The sequence below is a fragment of the Pleurodeles waltl genome, chromosome 3_1 (assembly GCF_031143425.1).
Source record: "Pleurodeles waltl isolate 20211129_DDA chromosome 3_1, aPleWal1.hap1.20221129, whole genome shotgun sequence".
NCBI classification, from domain to species: domain Eukaryota; kingdom Metazoa; phylum Chordata; class Amphibia; order Caudata; family Salamandridae; genus Pleurodeles; species Pleurodeles waltl.
Window position 1 is genome coordinate 1,249,302,375 of NC_090440.1, and position 18,356 is coordinate 1,249,320,730.

Here is an 18,356-nt window from a genome sequence, read left to right on the forward strand (position 1 = left end):
TGTTACCCAGAATCCTTTGCAAACCTCAAAATTTGGCAAAAAAAAACAAATTTTCCTCATATTTTGGTGACAGAAAGTTCTGGAATCAGAGATGAGCCACAGATTCCCTTCCACCAGGCGTTCCCCCATGTCTCCCGATAAAAATGATACCTCACTTGTGTGGGTAGGCCTAGCGCCCGCGACAGGAAATGCCCCAAAACGCAACGTGCACACATCACTTTTATTTAAAGAAAACAGAGGTGTTTTTTGCAAAGTGCCTACCTGTAGATTTTGGCCTCTAGCTCAGCCGGCACCTAGGGAAATCTACCAAACTTGTGCATTTTTGAAAACTAGAGACCTAGGGGAATCCAAGATGGGGTGACTTGTGGAGCTCTGACCAGGTTCTGTTTCCCAGAATCCTTTGCAAACCTCAAAATGTGGCTAAAAAAACTCATTTTCCTCACATTTTGGTCACAGAGAGTTCTGGAATCATAGAGGAGCCACAAATTTCCTTTCACCCAGCGTTCCCCCAAGTGTCCCGATAAAAATTATACCTCACTTGTGTGGGTAGGCCTAGCGCCTGCGACAGGAAATGCCCCAAAACGCAACGTGCACACATCACATTTTTTTAAAGAAAACAGAGGTGTTTTTTGCAAAGTGCCTACTTGTAGATTTTGGCCTCTAGCTCAGCCGGAACATAGGGAAACCTACCAAACCTGTGCATTTTTGAAAACTAGAGACCTAGGGGAATCCAAGATGGGGTGACTTGTGGAGCTCTGACCAGGTTCTGTTACCCAGAATCCTTTGCAAACCTCAAAATTTGGCTAAAAAAACACATTTTCCTTACATTTTGGTGACATAAAGTTCTGGAATCAGAGAGGAGCCACAAATTCCCTTCCACCAAGCGTTCCCCCATGTCTCCCGATAAAAATGATACCTCACTTGTGTGGGTAGGCCTAGCGCCCGCGACAGGAAATGCCCCAAAACGCAACGTGCACACATCACATTTTTTAAAAGAAACCAGAGGTGCTTTTTGCAAAGTGCCTACGTGTAGATTTTTGCCTCTAGCTCAGCCGGCACCTAGGGAAACCTACCAAACCTGTGCATTTGTTAAAACTAGAGACCTAGGGGAATCCAAGATGGGGTGACTTGTGGAGCTTTGACCAGGTTCTGTTACCCAGAATCCTTTGCAAACCTCAAAATTTGGCTAAAAAAACACATTTTCCTTACATTTTGGTGACAGAAAGTTCTGGAATCAGAGAGGAGCCACAAATTACCTTCCACCAAGCGTTCCCTCATGTCTCCCGATAAAAATGATACCTCACTTGTGTGGGTAGGCCTAGCGCCCACGACAGGAAATGCCCCAAAACGCAACGTGGACACATCACATTTTTTAAAAGAAAACAGAGGTGCTTTTTGCAAAGTGCCTACCTGTAGATTTTGGCCTCTAGCTCATCTTGCACCTAGGGAAACCTACCAAACCTGTGCATTTTGGAAAACTAGAGACCTAGGGGAATCCAAGATGGGGTGACTTGTGGGGCTCTGACCAGGTTTTGTTTCCCAGAATCCTTTGCAAACCTCAAAATTTAGCTAAAAAAACACATTTTCCTAACATTTTGGTGACAGAAAGTTCTGGAATCAGAGAGGAGACACAAATTCCCTTCCACCCAGCGTTCCCTCAAGTCTCCCGATAAAAATTATACCTCACTTGTGTGGGTAGGCCTAGCGCCCGCGACAGGAAAAGCCCCAAAACGCAAAGTGCACACATCACATTTTTTTAAAGAAAACAGAGGTGTATTTAATCAAAATGCCTACCTGTAAATTTTGGCCTCTAGCTCAGCCGGAACCTAGGGAAACCTACCAAACCTGTGCATTTTTGAAAACTAGAGACCTATTGGAATCCAAGATGGGGTGACTTGTGGAGCTCTGACCAGGTTCTGTTACCCAGAATCCTTTGCAAACCTCAAAATTTGGCAAAAAAAAACAAATTTTCCTCATATTTTGGTGACAGAAAGTTCTGGAATCAGAGATGAGCCACAGATTCCCTTCCACCAGGCGTTCCCCCATGTCTCCCGATAAAAATGATACCTCACTTGTGTGGGTAGGCCTAGCGCCCGCGACAGGAAATGCCCCAAAACGCAACGTGCACACATCACTTTTATTTAAAGAAAACAGAGGTGTTTTTTGCAAAGTGCCTACCTGTAGATTTTGGCCTCTAGCTCAGCCGGCACCTAGGGAAATCTACCAAACTTGTGCATTTTTGAAAACTAGAGACCTAGGGGAATCCAAGATGGGGTGACTTGTGGAGCTCTGACCAGGTTCTGTTTCCCAGAATCCTTTGCAAACCTCAAAATGTGGCTAAAAAAACTCATTTTCCTCACATTTTGGTCACAGAGAGTTCTGGAATCAGAGAGGAGCCACAAATTTCCTTTCACCCAGCGTTCCCCCAAGTGTCCCGATAAAAATTATACCTCACTTGTGTGGGTAGGCCTAGCGCCTGCGACAGGAAATGCCCCAAAACGCAACGTGCACACATCACATTTTTTTAAAGAAAACAGAGGTGTTTTTTGCAAAGTGCCTACTTGTAGATTTTGGCCTCTAGCTCAGCCGGAACATAGGGAAACCTACCAAACCTGTGCATTTTTGAAAACTAGAGACCTAGGGGAATCCAAGATGGGGTGACTTGTGGAGCTCTGACCAGGTTCTGTTACCCAGAATCCTTTGCAAACCTCAAAATTTGGCTAAAAAAACACATTTTCCTTACATTTTGGTGACATAAAGTTCTGGAATCAGAGAGGAGCCACAAATTCCCTTCCACCAAGCGTTCCCCCATGTCTCCCGATAAAAATGATACCTCACTTGTGTGGGTAGGCCTAGCGCCCGCGACAGGAAATGCCCCAAAACGCAACGTGCACACATCACATTTTTTAAAAGAAACCAGAGGTGCTTTTTGCAAAGTGCCTACGTGTAGATTTTTGCCTCTAGCTCAGCCGGCACCTAGGGAAACCAACCAAACTTGTGCATTTTTGAAAACTAGAGACCTAGGAGAATCCAAGATGGGGTGACTTGTCGGGCTCTGACCAGGTTCTGTTTCCCAGAATCCTTTGCAAACCTCAAAATTTGGCTAAAAAAAACACATTTTCCTCACATTTTGGTGACAGAAAGTTCTGGAATCAGAGAGGAGCCACAAATTTCCTTCCACCCAGCGTTCCCCTAAGTCTCCCGATAAAAATGATACCTTACTTGTATGGGTAGGCCTAGCGACCACGAGAGGAAATGTCCCAAAAAGCAAAGTGCACACATCACATTTTTTTAAAGAAAACAGAGGTGTTTTTTGCAAAGTGCCTACTTGTAGATTTTGGCCTCTAGCTCAGCCGGCACCTAGGGAAACCTACCAAACTTGTGCATTTTTGAAAACTAGAGACCTAGGGGAATCCAAGATGGGGTGACTTGTCGGGCTCTGACCAGGTTCTGTTTCCCAGAATCCTTTGCAAACCTCAAAATTTGGCTAAAGAAACAAATTTTCCTCACATTTTGGTGACTGAAAGTTCTGGAATCAGAGAGGAGCCACAAATTTCCTTTCACCCAGCGTTCCCCCAAGTGTCCCGATAAAAATTATACCTCACTTGTTTGGGTAGGCTTAGCGCCCGCAACAGGAAATGCCCCAAAACGCAACGTGCACACATCACATTTTTTTTTAAGAAAACAGAGGTGTTTTTTGCAAAGTGCCTACCTGTAGCTTTTGGCCTCTAGCTCATCCGGCACCTAGGGAAACATACCAAACCTGTGCATTTTTGAAAACTAGAGACCTGGGGGAATCCAAGATGGGGTGACTTGTGGGGCTCTGACCAGGTTTTATACCCAGAATCCTTTGCAAACCTCAAAATTTGGCAAAAAAAAAACACATTTTCCTCACATTTTGGTGACAGAAAGTTCTGGAATCAAAGAGGAGCTACAAATTCCCTTCCACCCAGCGTTCCCCCATGTCTCCCGATAAAAATGATACCTCACTTGTGTGGGTAGGCCTAGCGCCCGTGACAGGAAATGCCCCAAAACGCAACGTGCACACATCACATTTTTTTAAAGAAAACAGAGGTGTTTTTTGCAAAGTGCCTACCTGTAGATTTTGGCCTCTAGCTCAGCCGGCACCTAGGGAAACCTACCAAACTTGTGCATTTTTGAAAACTAGAGACCTAGGGGAATCCAAGATAGGGTGACTTGTCGGGCTCTGACCAGGTTCTGTTTCCCAGAATCCTTTGCAAACCTCAAAATTTGGCTAAAAAAACACATTTTCCTCACATTTTGGTGACAGAAAGTTCTGGAATCTGAGAGGAGCCACAAATTTCCTTTCACCCAGCGTTCCCCCAAGTGTCCCGATAAAAATGATACCTCACTTGTGTGGGTAGGCCTAGCGCCCGCGACAGGAAATTCCCCAAAACGCAACGTGCACACATCACATTTTTTTAAAGAAAACAGAGGTGTTTTTTGCAAAGTGCCTACCTGTAGCTTTTGGCCTCTAGCTCATCCGGCACCTAGGGAAACCTACCAAACCTGTGCATTTTTGAAAACTAGAGACCTGGGGGAATCCAAGATGGGGTGACTTGTGGGGCTCTGACCAGGTTTTATACCCAGAATCCTTTGCAAACCTCAAAATTTGGCAAAAAAAAAACACATTTTCCTCACATTTTGGTGACAGAAAGTTCTGGAATCAGAGAGGAGCCACAAATTCCCTTCCACCCAGCGTTCCCCCATGTCTCCCGATAAAAATGATACCTCACTTGTGTGGGTAGGCCTAGCGCCCGTGACAGGAAATGCCCCAAAACGCAACGTGCACACATCACATTTTTTTTAAAGAAAACAGAGGTGTTTTTTGCAAAGTGCCTACCTGTAGATTTTGGCCTCTAGCTCAGCCGGCACCTAGGGAAACCTACCAAACTTGTGCATTTTTGAAAACTAGAGACCTAGGGGAATCCAAGATAGGGTGACTTGTCGGGCTCTGACCAGGTTCTGTTTCCCAGAATCCTTTGCAAACCTCAAAATTTGGCTAAAAAAACACATTTTCCTCACATTTTGGTGACAGAAAGTTCTGGAATCTGAGAGGAGCCACAAATTTCCTTTCACCCAGCGTTCCCCCAAGTGTCCCGATAAAAATGATACCTCACTTGTGTGGGTAGGCCTAGCGCCCGCGACAGAAAATTCCCCAAAACGCAACGTGCACACATCACATTTTTTGAAAGAAAACAGAGGTGTTTTTTGCAAAGTGCCTACCTGTAGCTTTTGGCCTCTAGCTCATCCGGCACCTAGGGAAACCTACCAAACTTGTGCATTTTTGAAAACTAGAGACCTAGGGGAATCCAAGATAGGGTGACTTGTCGGGCTCTGAACAGGTTCTGTTTCCCAGAATCCTTTGCAAACCTCAAAATTTGGCTAAAAAAACACGTTTTCCTCACATTTTGGTGACAGAAAGTTCTGGAATCAGAGAGGAGCCACAAATTCCCTTCCACCCAGCGTTCCCCCATGTCTCCCGATAAAAATGATACCTCACTTGTGTGGGTAGGCCTAGCGCCCGTGACAGGAAATGCCCCAAAACGCAACGTGCACACATCACATTTTTTTAAAGAAAACAGAGGTGTTTTTTGCAAAGTGCCTACCTGTAGCTTTTGGCCTCTAGCTCATCCGGCACCTAGGGAAACCTACCAAATCTGTGCATTTTTGAAAACTAGAGACCTGGGGGAATCCAAGATGGGGTGACTTGTGGGGCTCTGACCAGGTTTTATACCCAGAATCCTTTGCAAACCTCAAAATTTGGCAAAAAAAAAACACATTTTCCTCACATTTTGGTGACAGAAAGTTCTGGAATCAGAGAGGAGCCACAAATTCCCTTCCACCCAGCGTTCCCCCATGTCTCCCGATAAAAATGATACCTCACTTGTGTGGGTAGGCCTAGCGCCCGTGACAGGAAATGCCCCAAAACGCAACGTGCACACATCACATTTTTTTAAAGAAAACAGAGGTGTTTTTTGCAAAGTGCCTACCTGTAGATTTTGGCCTCTAGCTCAGCCGGCACCTAGGGAAACCTACCAAACTCGTGCATTTTTTAAAACTAGAGACCTTAGGGGAATCCAAGATAGGGTGACTTGTCGGGCTCTGACCAGGTTCTGTTTCCCAGAATCCTTTGCAAACCTCAAAATTTGGCTAAAAAAACACATTTTCCTCACATTTTGGTGACAGAAAGTTCTGGAATCTGAGAGGAGCCACAAATTTCCTTTCACCCAGCGTTCCCCCAAGTGTCCCGATAAAAATGATACCTCACTTGTGTGGGTAGGCCTAGCGCCCGCAACAGGAAATTCCCCAAAACGCAACGTGCACACATCACATTTTTTGAAAGAAAACAGAGGTGTTTTTTGCAAAGTGCCTACCTTTAGCTTTTGGCCTCTAGCTCATCCGGCACCTAGGGAAACCTACCAAACTTGTGCATTTTTGAAAACTAGAGACCTAGGGGAATCCAAGATAGGGTGACTTGTCGGGCTCTGACCAGGTTCTGTTTCCCAGAATCCTTTGCAAACCTCAAAATTTGGCTAAAAAAACACGTTTTCCTCACATTTTGGTGACAGAAAGTTCTGGAATCAGAGAGGAGCCACCAATTCCCGTCCACCAAGCGTTCCCCCATGTCTCCCGATAAAAATGATACCTCACTTGTGTGGGTAGGCCTAGCGCCCGTGACAGGAAATGCCCCAAAACGCAACGTGCACACATCACATTTTTTTAAAGAAAACAGAGGTGTTTTTTGCAAAGTGCCTACCTGTAGCTTTTGGCCTCTAGCTCATCCGGCACCTAGGGAAACCTACCAAATCTGTGCATTTTTGAAAACTAGAGACCTGGGGGAATCCAAGATGGGGTGACTTGTGGGGCTCTGACCAGGTTTTATACCCAGAATCCTTTGCAAACCTCAAAATTTGGCAAACAAAAAACACATTTTCTTCACATTTTGGTGACAGAAAGTTCTGGAATCAGAGAGGAGCCACAAATTCCCTTCCACCCAGCGTTCCCCCATGTCTCCCGATAAAAATGATACCTCACTTGTGTGGGTAGGCCTAGCGCCCGTGACAGGAAATGCCCCAAAACGCAACGTGCACACATCACATTTTTTTTAAAGAAAACAGAGGTGTTTTTTGCAAAGTGCCTACCTGTAGATTTTGGCCTCTAGCTCAGCCGGCACCTAGGGAAACCTACCAAACTTGTGCATTTTTGAAAACTAGAGACCTAGGGGAATCCAAGATAGGGTGACTTGTCGGGCTCTGACCAGGTTCTGTTTCCCAGAATCCTTTGCAAACCTCAAAATTTGGCTAAAAAAACACATTTTCCTCACATTTTGGTGACAGAAAGTTCTGGAATCTGAGAGGAGCCACAAATTTCCTTTCACCCAGCGTTCCCCCAAGTGTCCCGATAAAAATAATACCTCACTTGTGTGGGTAGGCCTAGCGCCCGCGACAGGAAATTCCCCAAAACGCAACGTGCACACATCACATTTTTTGAAAGAAAACAGAGGTGTTTTTTGCAAAGTGCCTACCTGTAGCTTTTGGCCTCTAGCTCATCCGGCACCTAGGGAAACCTACCAAACCTGTGCATTTTTTAAAACTAGAGACCTACGGGAATCCAAGATGGGGTGACTTGTGGGGCACTGACCAGGTTTTGTTACCCAGAATCCTTTGCAAACCTCAAAATTTGGATAAAGAAACACGTTTTCCTCACATTTTGGTGACAGAAAGTTCTGGAATCAGAGAGGAGCCACCAATTCCCGTCCACCCAGCGTTCCCCCATGTCTCCCGATAAAAATGATACCTCACTTGTGTGGGTAGGCCTAGCGCCCGCGACAGGAAATGCCCCAAAACGCAACGTGCACACATCACATTTTTTTAAAGAAAACAGAGGTGTTTTTTGCAAAGTGCCTACCTGTAGATTTTGGCCTCTAGCTCAGCCGGCACCTAGGGAAACCTACCAAACTTGTGCATTTTTTAAAACTAGAGACCTAGGGGAATCCAAGATGGGGTGACTTGTCGGGCTCTGACCAGGTTCTGTTTCCCAGAATCCTTTGCAAACCTCAAAATTTGGCTAAAAAAACACATTTTCCTCACATTTTGGTGACAGAAAGTTCTGGAATCAGAGAGGAGCCACAAATTTCCTTTCACCCAGCGTTCCCCCATGTCTCCCAATAAAAATGATACCTCACTTGTGTGGGTAGGCCTAGCGCCCGCGACAGGAAATGCCCCAAAACGCAAAGTGCACCCATCACATTTTTTAAAAGAAAACAGAGGTGTTTTTTGCAAAGTGCCTACCTGTAGCTTTTGGCCTCTAGCTCATCCGGCACCTAGGGAAACCTACCAAACCTGTGCATTTTTTAAAACTAGAGACCTACGGGAATCCAAGATGGGGTGACTTGTGGGGCACTGACCAGGTTTTGTTACCCAGAATCCTTTGCAAACCTCAAAATTTGGATAAAGAAACACGTTTTCCTCACATTTTGGTGACAGAAAGTTCTGGAATCAGAGAGGAGCCACCAATTCCCGTCCACCCAGCGTTCCCCCATGTCTCCCGATAAAAATGATACCTCACTTGTGTGGGTAGGCCTAGCGCCCGCGACAGGAAATGCCTCAAAACGCAACGTGCACACATCACATTTTTTTAAAGAAAACAGAGGTGTTTTTTGCAAAGTGCCTACCTGTAGATTTTGGCCTCTAGCTCAGCCGGCGCCTAGGGAAACCTACCAAACTTGTGCATTTTTGAAAACTAGAGACCTAGGGGAATCCAAGATGGGGTGACTTGTCGGGCTCTGACCAGGTTCTGTTTCCCAGAATCCTTTGCAAACCTCAAAATTTGGCTAAAAAAACATATTTTCCTCACATTTTGGTGACAGAAAGTTCTGGAATCAGAGAGGAGCCACAAATTTCCTTTCACCCAGCGTTGCCCCATGTCTCCCAATAAAAATGATACCTCACTTGTGTGGGTAGGCATAGCGCCCGCAACAGGAAATGCCCCAAAACGCAAAGTGCACACATCACATTTTTTAAAAGAAAACAGAGGTGTTTTTTGCAAAGTGCCTACCTGTAGCTTTTGGCCTCTAGCTCATCCGGCACCTAGGGAAACCTACCAAACCTGTGCATTTTTGAAAACTAGAGACCTAGGGGGATCCAAGATGGGGTGACTTGTGGGGCTCTGACCAGGTTTTGTTACCCAGAATCCTTTGAAAACCTCAAAATATGGCTAAAAAAACACGTTTTCCTCACATTTTGGTGACAGAAAGTTCTGGAATCAGAGAGGAGCCACAAATTCCCTTCCACCCAGCGTTCCCCCATGTCTCCCGATAAAAATGATACCTCACTTGTGTGGGTAGGCCTAGCGCCCATGACAGGAAATGCCCCAAAACGCAACGTGCACACATCACATTTTTTTAAAGAAAACAGAGGTGTATTTTGCAAAGTGCCGACTTGTAGATTTTGGCCTCTAGCTCAGCCGGCACCTAGGGAAACCTACCAAACTTGTGCATTTTTTAAAACTAGAGACCTAGGGGAATCCAAGATGGGATGACTTGTGGGGCTCTGACCAGTTTCTGTTACCCAGAATCCTTTGCAAACCTCAAAATTTGGCTAAAAAAACACATTTTCCTTACATTTTGGTGACAGAAAGTTCTGGAATCAGAGAGGAGCCACAAATTCCCTTCCACCCAGCGTTCCCCCAAGTGTCCCGATAAAAATGATACCTCACTTGTTTGGGTAGGCTTAGCGCCCGCGACAGGAAATGCCCCAAAACGCAACGTGCACACATCACATTTTTTTAAAGAAAACAGAGGTGTTTTTTGCAAAGTGCCTACCTGTAGCTTTTGGCCTCTAGCTCATCCGGCACCTAGGGAAACCTACCAAACCTGTGCATTTTTTAAAACTAGAGACCTGGGGGAATCCAAGATGGGGTGACTTGTGGGGCTCTGACCAGGTTTTATACCCAGAATCCTTTGCAAACCTCAAAATTTGGCAAAAAAAAAACACATTTTCCTCACATTTTGGTGACAGAAAGTTCTGGAATCAGAGAGGAGCCACAAATTCCCTTCCACCCAGCGTTCCCCCATGTCTCCCGATAAAAATGATACCTCACTTGTGTGGGTAGGCCTAGCGCCCGTGACAGGAAATGCCCCTAAACGCAACGTGCACACATCACATTTTTTTTAAGAAAACAGAGGTGTTTTTTGCAAAGTGCCTACCTGTAGATTTTGGCCTCTAGCTCATCCGGCACCTAGGGAAACCTACCAAACCTGTGCATTTTTTAAAACTAGAGACCTACGGGAATCCAAGATGGGGTGACTTGTGGGGCACTGACCAGGTTTTGTTTCCCAGAATCCTTTGCAAACCTCAAAATTTGGCTAAAAAAACACATTTTCCTCACATTTTGGTGACAGAAAGTTCTGGAATCTGAGAGGAGCCACAAACTTCCTTTCACCCAGCGTTCCCCCAAGTGTCCCGATAAAAATGATACCTCACTTGTGTGGGTAGGCCTAGCGCCCGCGACAGGAAATTCCCCAAAACGCAACGTGCACACATCACATTTTTTGAAAGAAAACAGAGGTGTTTTTTGCAAAGTGCCTACCTGTAGCTTTTGGCCTCTAGCTCATCCGCCACCTAGGGAAACATACCAAACCTGTGCATTTTTGAAAACTAGAGACCTGGGGGAATCCAAGATGGGGTGACTTGTGGGGCTCTGACCAGGTTTTATACCCAGAATCCTTTGCAAACCTCAAAAGTTGGCAAAAAAAAAACACATTTTCCTCACATTTTGGTGACAGAAAGTTCTGGAATCAGAGAGGAGCCACAAATTCCCTTCCACCCAGCGTTCCCCCATGTCTCCCGATAAAAATGATACCTCACTTGTGTGTGGTAGGCCTAGCGCCCGTGACAGGAAATGCCCCAAAACGCAACGTGCACACATCACATTTTTTTTAAAGAAAACAGAGGTGTTTTTTGCAAAGTGCCTACCTGTAGATTTTGGCCTCTAGCTCAGCCGGCACCTAGGGAAACCTACCAAACTTGTGCATTTTTGAAAACTAGAGACCTAGGGGAATCCAAGATAGGGTGACTTGTCGGGCTCTGACCAGGTTCTGTTTCCCAGAATCCTTTGCAAACCTCAAAATTTGGCTAAAAAAACACATTTTCCTCACATTTTGGTGACAGAAAGTTCTGGAATCTGAGAGGAGCCACAAATTTCCTTTCACCCAGCGTTCCCCCAAGTGTCCCGATAAAAATGATACCTCACTTGTGTGGGTAGGCCTAGCGCCTGCGACAGGAAATTCCCCAAAACGCAACGTGCACACATCACATTTTTTGAAAGAAAACAGAGGTGTTTTTTGCAAAGTGCCTACCTGTAGCTTTTGGCCTCTAGCTCATCCGGCACCTAGGGAAACCTACCAAACCTGTGCATTTTTTAAAACTAGAGACCTCCGGGAATCCAAGATGGGGTGACTTGTGGGGCACTGACCAGGTTTTGTTACCCAGAATCCTTTGCAAACCTCAAAATTTGGATAAAGAAACACGTTTTCCTCACATTTTGGTGACAGAAAGTTCTGGAATCAGAGAGGAGCCACCAATTCCCGTCCACCCAGCGTTCCCCCATGTCTCCCGATAAAAATGATACCTCACTTGTGTGGGTAGGCCTAGCGCCCGCGACAGGAAATGCCCCAAAACGCAACGTGCACACATCACATTTTTTTAAAGAAAACAGAGGTGTTTTTTGCAAAGTGCCTACCTGTAGATTTTGGCCTCTAGCTCAGCCGGCACCTAGGGAAACCTACCAAACTTGTGCATTTTTTAAAACTAGAGACCTAGGGGAATCCAAGATGGGGTGACTTGTCGGGCTCTGACCAGGTTCTGTTTCCCAGAATCCTTTGCAAACCTCAAAATTTGGCTAAAAAAACACATTTTCCTCACATTTTGGTGACAGAAAGTTCTGGAATCAGAGAGGAGCCACAAATTTCCTTTCACCCAGCGTTCCCCCATGTCTCCCAATAAAAATGATACCTCACTTGTGTGGGTAGGCCTAGCGCCCGCGACAGGAAATGCCCCAAAACGCAAAGTGCACCCTTGACATTTTTTAAAAGAAAACAGAGGTGTTTTTTGCAAAGTGCCTACCTGTAGCTTTTGGCCTCTAGCTCATCCGGCACCTAGGGAAACCTACCAAACCTGTGCATTTTTTAAAACTAGAGACCTACGGGAATCCAAGATGGGGTGACTTGTGGGGCACTGACCAGGTTTTGTTACCCAGAATCCTTTGCAAACCTCAAAATTTGGATAAAGAAACACGTTTTCCTCACATTTTGGTGACAGAAAGTTCTGGAATCAGAGAGGAGCCACCAATTCCCGTCCACCCAGCGTTCCCCCATGTCTCCCGATAAAAATGATACCTCACTTGTGTGGGTAGGTCTAGCGCCCGCGACAGGAAATGCCCCAAAACGCAACGTGCACACATCACATTTTTTTTAAAGAAAACAGAGGTGTTTTTTGCAAAGTGCCTACCTGTAGATTTTGGCCTCTAGCTCAGCCGGCGCCTAGGGAAACCTACCAAACTTGTGCATTTTTGAAAACTAGAGACCTAGGGGAATCCAAGATGGGGTGACTTGTCGGGCTCTGACCAGGTTCTGTTTCCCAGAATCCTTTGCAAACCTCAAAATTTGGCTAAAAAAACACATTTTCCTCACATTTTGGTGACAGAAAGTTCTGGAATCTGAGAGGAGCCACAAATTTCCTTTCACCCAGCGTTCCCCCAAGTGTCCCGATAAAAATAATACCTCACTTGTGTGGGTAGGCCTAGCGCCCGCGACAGGAAATTCCCCAAAACGCAACGTGCACACATCACATTTTTTGAAAGAAAACAGAGGTGTTTTTTGCAAAGTGCCTACCTGTAGCTTTTGGCCTCTAGCTCATCCGGCACCTAGGGAAACCTACCAAACCTGTGCATTTTTTAAAACTAGAGACCTCCGGGAATCCAAGATGGGGTGACTTGTGGGGCACTGACCAGGTTTTGTTACCCAGAATCCTTTGCAAACCTCAAAATTTGGATAAAGAAACACGTTTTCCTCACATTTTGGTGACAGAAAGTTCTGGAATCAGAGAGGAGCCACCAATTCCCGTCCACCCAGCGTTCCCCCATGTCTCCCGATAAAAATGATACCTCACTTGTGTGGGTAGGCCTAGCGCCCGCGACAGGAAATGCCCCAAAACGCAACGTGCACACATCACATTTTTTTAAAGAAAACAGAGGTGTTTTTTGCAAAGTGCCTACCTGTAGATTTTGGCCTCTAGCTCAGCCGGCACCTAGGGAAACCTACCAAACTTGTGCATTTTTTAAAACTAGAGACCTAGGGGAATCCAAGATGGGGTGACTTGTCGGGCTCTGACCAGGTTCTGTTTCCCAGAATCCTTTGCAAACCTCAAAATTTGGCTAAAAAAACACATTTTCCTCACATTTTGGTGACAGAAAGTTCTGGAATCAGAGAGGAGCCACAAATTTCCTTTCACCCAGCGTTCCCCCATGTCTCCCAATAAAAATGATACCTCACTTGTGTGGGTAGGCCTAGCGCCCGCGACAGGAAATGCCCCAAAACGCAAAGTGCACCCTTGACATTTTTTAAAAGAAAACAGAGGTGTTTTTTGCAAAGTGCCTACCTGTAGCTTTTGGCCTCTAGCTCATCCGGCACCTAGGGAAACCTACCAAACCTGTGCATTTTTTAAAACTAGAGACCTACGGGAATCCAAGATGGGGTGACTTGTGGGGCACTGACCAGGTTTTGTTACCCAGAATCCTTTGCAAACCTCAAAATTTGGATAAAGAAACACGTTTTCCTCACATTTTGGTGACAGAAAGTTCTGGAATCAGAGAGGAGCCACCAATTCCCGTCCACCCAGCGTTCCCCCATGTCTCCCGATAAAAATGATACCTCACTTGTGTGGGTAGGTCTAGCGCCCGCGACAGGAAATGCCCCAAAACGCAACGTGCACACATCACATTTTTTTTAAAGAAAACAGAGGTGTTTTTTGCAAAGTGCCTACCTGTAGATTTTGGCCTCTAGCTCAGCCGGCGCCTAGGGAAACCTACCAAACTTGTGCATTTTTGAAAACTAGAGACCTAGGGGAATCCAAGATGGGGTGACTTGTCGGGCTCTGACCAGGTTCTGTTTCCCAGAATCCTTTGCAAACCTCAAAATTTGGCTAAAAAAACACATTTTCCTCACATTTTGGTGACAGAAAGTTCTGGAATCTGAGAGGAGCCACAAATTTCCTTTCACCCAGCGTTCCCCCAAGTGTCCCGATAAAAATAATACCTCACTTGTGTGGGTAGGCCTAGCGCCCGCGACAGGAAATTCCCCAAAACGCAACGTGCACACATCACATTTTTTGAAAGAAAACAGAGGTGTTTTTTGCAAAGTGCCTACCTGTAGCTTTTGGCCTCTAGCTCATCCGGCACCTAGGGAAACCTACCAAACCTGTGCATTTTTTAAAACTAGAGACCTACGGGAATCCAAGATGGGGTGACTTGTCGGGCTCTGACCAGGTTCTGTTTCCCAGAATCCTTTGCAAACCTCAAAATTTGGCTAAAAAAACACATTTTCCTCACATTTTGGTGACAGAAAGTTCTGGAATCAGAGAGGAGCCACAAATTTCCTTTCACCCAGCGTTCCCCCATGTCTCCCAATAAAAATGATACCTCACTTGTGTGGGTAGGCCTAGCGCCCGCGACAGGAAATGCCCCAAAACGCAAAGTGCACCCTTGACATTTTTTAAAAGAAAACAGAGGTGTTTTTTGCAAAGTGCCTACCTGTAGCTTTTGGCCTCTAGCTCATCCGGCACCTAGGGAAACCTACCAAACCTGTGCATTTTTTAAAACTAGAGACCTACGGGAATCCAAGATGGGGTGACTTGTGGGGCACTGACCAGGTTTTGTTACCCAGAATCCTTTGCAAACCTCAAAATTTGGATAAAGAAACACGTTTTCCTCACATTTTGGTGACAGAAAGTTCTGGAATCAGAGAGGAGCCACCAATTCCCGTCCACCCAGCGTTCCCCCATGTCTCCCGATAAAAATGATACCTCACTTGTGTGGGTAGGTCTAGCGCCCGCGACAGGAAATGCCCCAAAACGCAACGTGCACACATCACATTTTTTTTAAAGAAAACAGAGGTGTTTTTTGCAAAGTGCCTACCTGTAGATTTTGGCCTCTAGCTCAGCCGGCGCCTAGGGAAACCTACCAAACTTGTGCATTTTTGAAAACTAGAGACCTAGGGGAATCCAAGATGGGGTGACTTGTCGGGCTCTGACCAGGTTCTGTTTCCCAGAATCCTTTGCAAACCTCAAAATTTGGCTAAAAAAACACATTTTCCTCACATTTTGGTGACAGAAAGTTCTGGAATCTGAGAGGAGCCACAAATTTCCTTTCACCCAGCGTTCCCCCAAGTGTCCCGATAAAAATAATACCTCACTTGTGTGGGTAGGCCTAGCGCCCGCGACAGGAAATTCCCCAAAACGCAACGTGCACACATCACATTTTTTGAAAGAAAACAGAGGTGTTTTTTGCAAAGTGCCTACCTGTAGCTTTTGGCCTCTAGCTCATCCGGCACCTAGGGAAACCTACCAAACCTGTGCATTTTTTAAAACTAGAGACCTCCGGGAATCCAAGATGGGGTGACTTGTGGGGCACTGACCAGGTTTTGTTACCCAGAATCCTTTGCAAACCTCAAAATTTGGATAAAGAAACACGTTTTCCTCACATTTTGGTGACAGAAAGTTCTGGAATCAGAGAGGAGCCACCAATTCCCGTCCACCCAGCGTTCCCCCATGTCTCCCGATAAAAATGATACCTCACTTGTGTGGGTAGGCCTAGCGCCCGCGACAGGAAATGCCCCAAAACGCAACGTGCACACATCACATTTTTTTAAAGAAAACAGAGGTGTTTTTTGCAAAGTGCCTACCTGTAGATTTTGGCCTCTAGCTCAGCCGGCACCTAGGGAAACCTACCAAACTTGTGCATTTTTTAAAACTAGAGACCTAGGGGAATCCAAGATGGGGTGACTTGTCGGGCTCTGACCAGGTTCTGTTTCCCAGAATCCTTTGCAAACCTCAAAATTTGGCTAAAAAAACACATTTTCCTCACATTTTGGTGACAGAAAGTTCTGGAATCAGAGAGGAGCCACAAATTTCCTTTCACCCAGCGTTCCCCCATGTCTCCCAATAAAAATGATACCTCACTTGTGTGGGTAGGCCTAGCGCCCGCGACAGGAAATGCCCCAAAACGCAAAGTGCACCCTTGACATTTTTTAAAAGAAAACAGAGGTGTTTTTTGCAAAGTGCCTACCTGTAGCTTTTGGCCTCTAGCTCATCCGGCACCTAGGGAAACCTACCAAACCTGTGCATTTTTTAAAACTAGAGACCTACGGGAATCCAAGATGGGGTGACTTGTGGGGCACTGACCAGGTTTTGTTACCCAGAATCCTTTGCAAACCTCAAAATTTGGATAAAGAAACACGTTTTCCTCACATTTTGGTGACAGAAAGTTCTGGAATCAGAGAGGAGCCACCAATTCCCGTCCACCCAGCGTTCCCCCATGTCTCCCGATAAAAATGATACCTCACTTGTGTGGGTAGGTCTAGCGCCCGCGACAGGAAATGCCCCAAAACGCAACGTGCACACATCACATTTTTTTTAAAGAAAACAGAGGTGTTTTTTGCAAAGTGCCTACCTGTAGATTTTGGCCTCTAGCTCAGCCGGCGCCTAGGGAAACCTACCAAACTTGTGCATTTTTGAAAACTAGAGACCTAGGGGAATCCAAGATGGGGTGACTTGTCGGGCTCTGACCAGGTTCTGTTTCCCAGAATCCTTTGCAAACTTCAAAATTTGGCTAAAAAAACACATTTTCCTCACATTTTGGTGACAGAAAGTTCTGGAATCTGAGAGGAGCCACAAATTTCCTTTCACCCAGCGTTCCCCCAAGTGTCCCGATAAAAATAATACCTCACTTGTGTGGGTAGGCCTAGCGCCCGCGACAGGAAATTCCCCAAAACGCAACGTGCACACATCACATTTTTTGAAAGAAAACAGAGGTGTTTTTTGCAAAGTGCCTACCTGTAGCTTTTGGCCTCTAGCTCATCCGGCACCTAGGGAAACCTACCAAACCTGTGCATTTTTTAAAACTAGAGACCTACGGGAATCCAAGATGGGGTGACTTGTGGGGCACTGACCAGGTTTTGTTACCCAGAATCCTTTGCAAACCTCAAAATTTGGATAAAGAAACACGTTTTCCTCACATTTTGGTGACAGAAAGTTCTGGAATCAGAGAGGAGCCACCAATTCCCGTCCACCCAGCGTTCCCCCATGTCTCCCGATAAAAATGATACCTCACTTGTGTGGGTAGGCCTAGCGCCCGCGACAGGAAATGCCCCAAAACGCAACGTGCACACATCACATTTTTTTAAAGAAAACAGAGGTGTTTTTTGCAAAGTGCCTACCTGTAGATTTTGGCCTCTAGCTCAGCCGGCACCTAGGGAAACCTACCAAACTTGTGCATTTTTTAAAACTAGAGACCTAGGGGAATCCAAGATGGGGTGACTTGTCGGGCTCTGACCAGGTTCTGTTTCCCAGAATCCTTTGCAAACCTCAAAATTTGGCTAAAAAAACACATTTTCCTCACATTTTGGTGACAGAAAGTTCTGGAATCAGAGAGGAGCCACAAATTTCCTTTCACCCAGCGTTCCCCCATGTCTCCCAATAAAAATGATACCTCACTTGTGTGGGTAGGCCTAGCGCCCGCGACAGGAAATGCCCCAAAACGCAAAGTGCACCCATGACATTTTTTAAAAGAAAACAGAGGTGTTTTTTGCAAAGTGCCTACCTGTAGCTTTTGGCCTCTAGCTCATCCGGCACCTAGGGAAACCTACCAAACCTGTGCATTTTTTAAAACTAGAGACCTACGGGAATCCAAGATGGGGTGACTTGTGGGGCACTGACCAGGTTTTGTTACCCAGAATCCTTTGCAAACCTCAAAATTTGGATAAAGAAACACGTTTTCCTCACATTTTGGTGACAGAAAGTTCTGGAATCAGAGAGGAGCCACCAATTCCCGTCCACCCAGCGTTCCCCCATGTCTCCCGATAAAAATGATACCTCACTTGTGTGGGTAGGCCTAGCGCCCGCGACAGGAAATGCCCCAAAACGAACGTGCACACATCACATTTTTTTAAAGAAAACAGAGGTGTTTTTTGCAAAGTGCCTACCTGTAGATTTTGGCCTCTAGCTCAGCCGGCGCCTAGGGAAACCTACCAAACTTGTGCATTTTTGAAAACTAGAGAC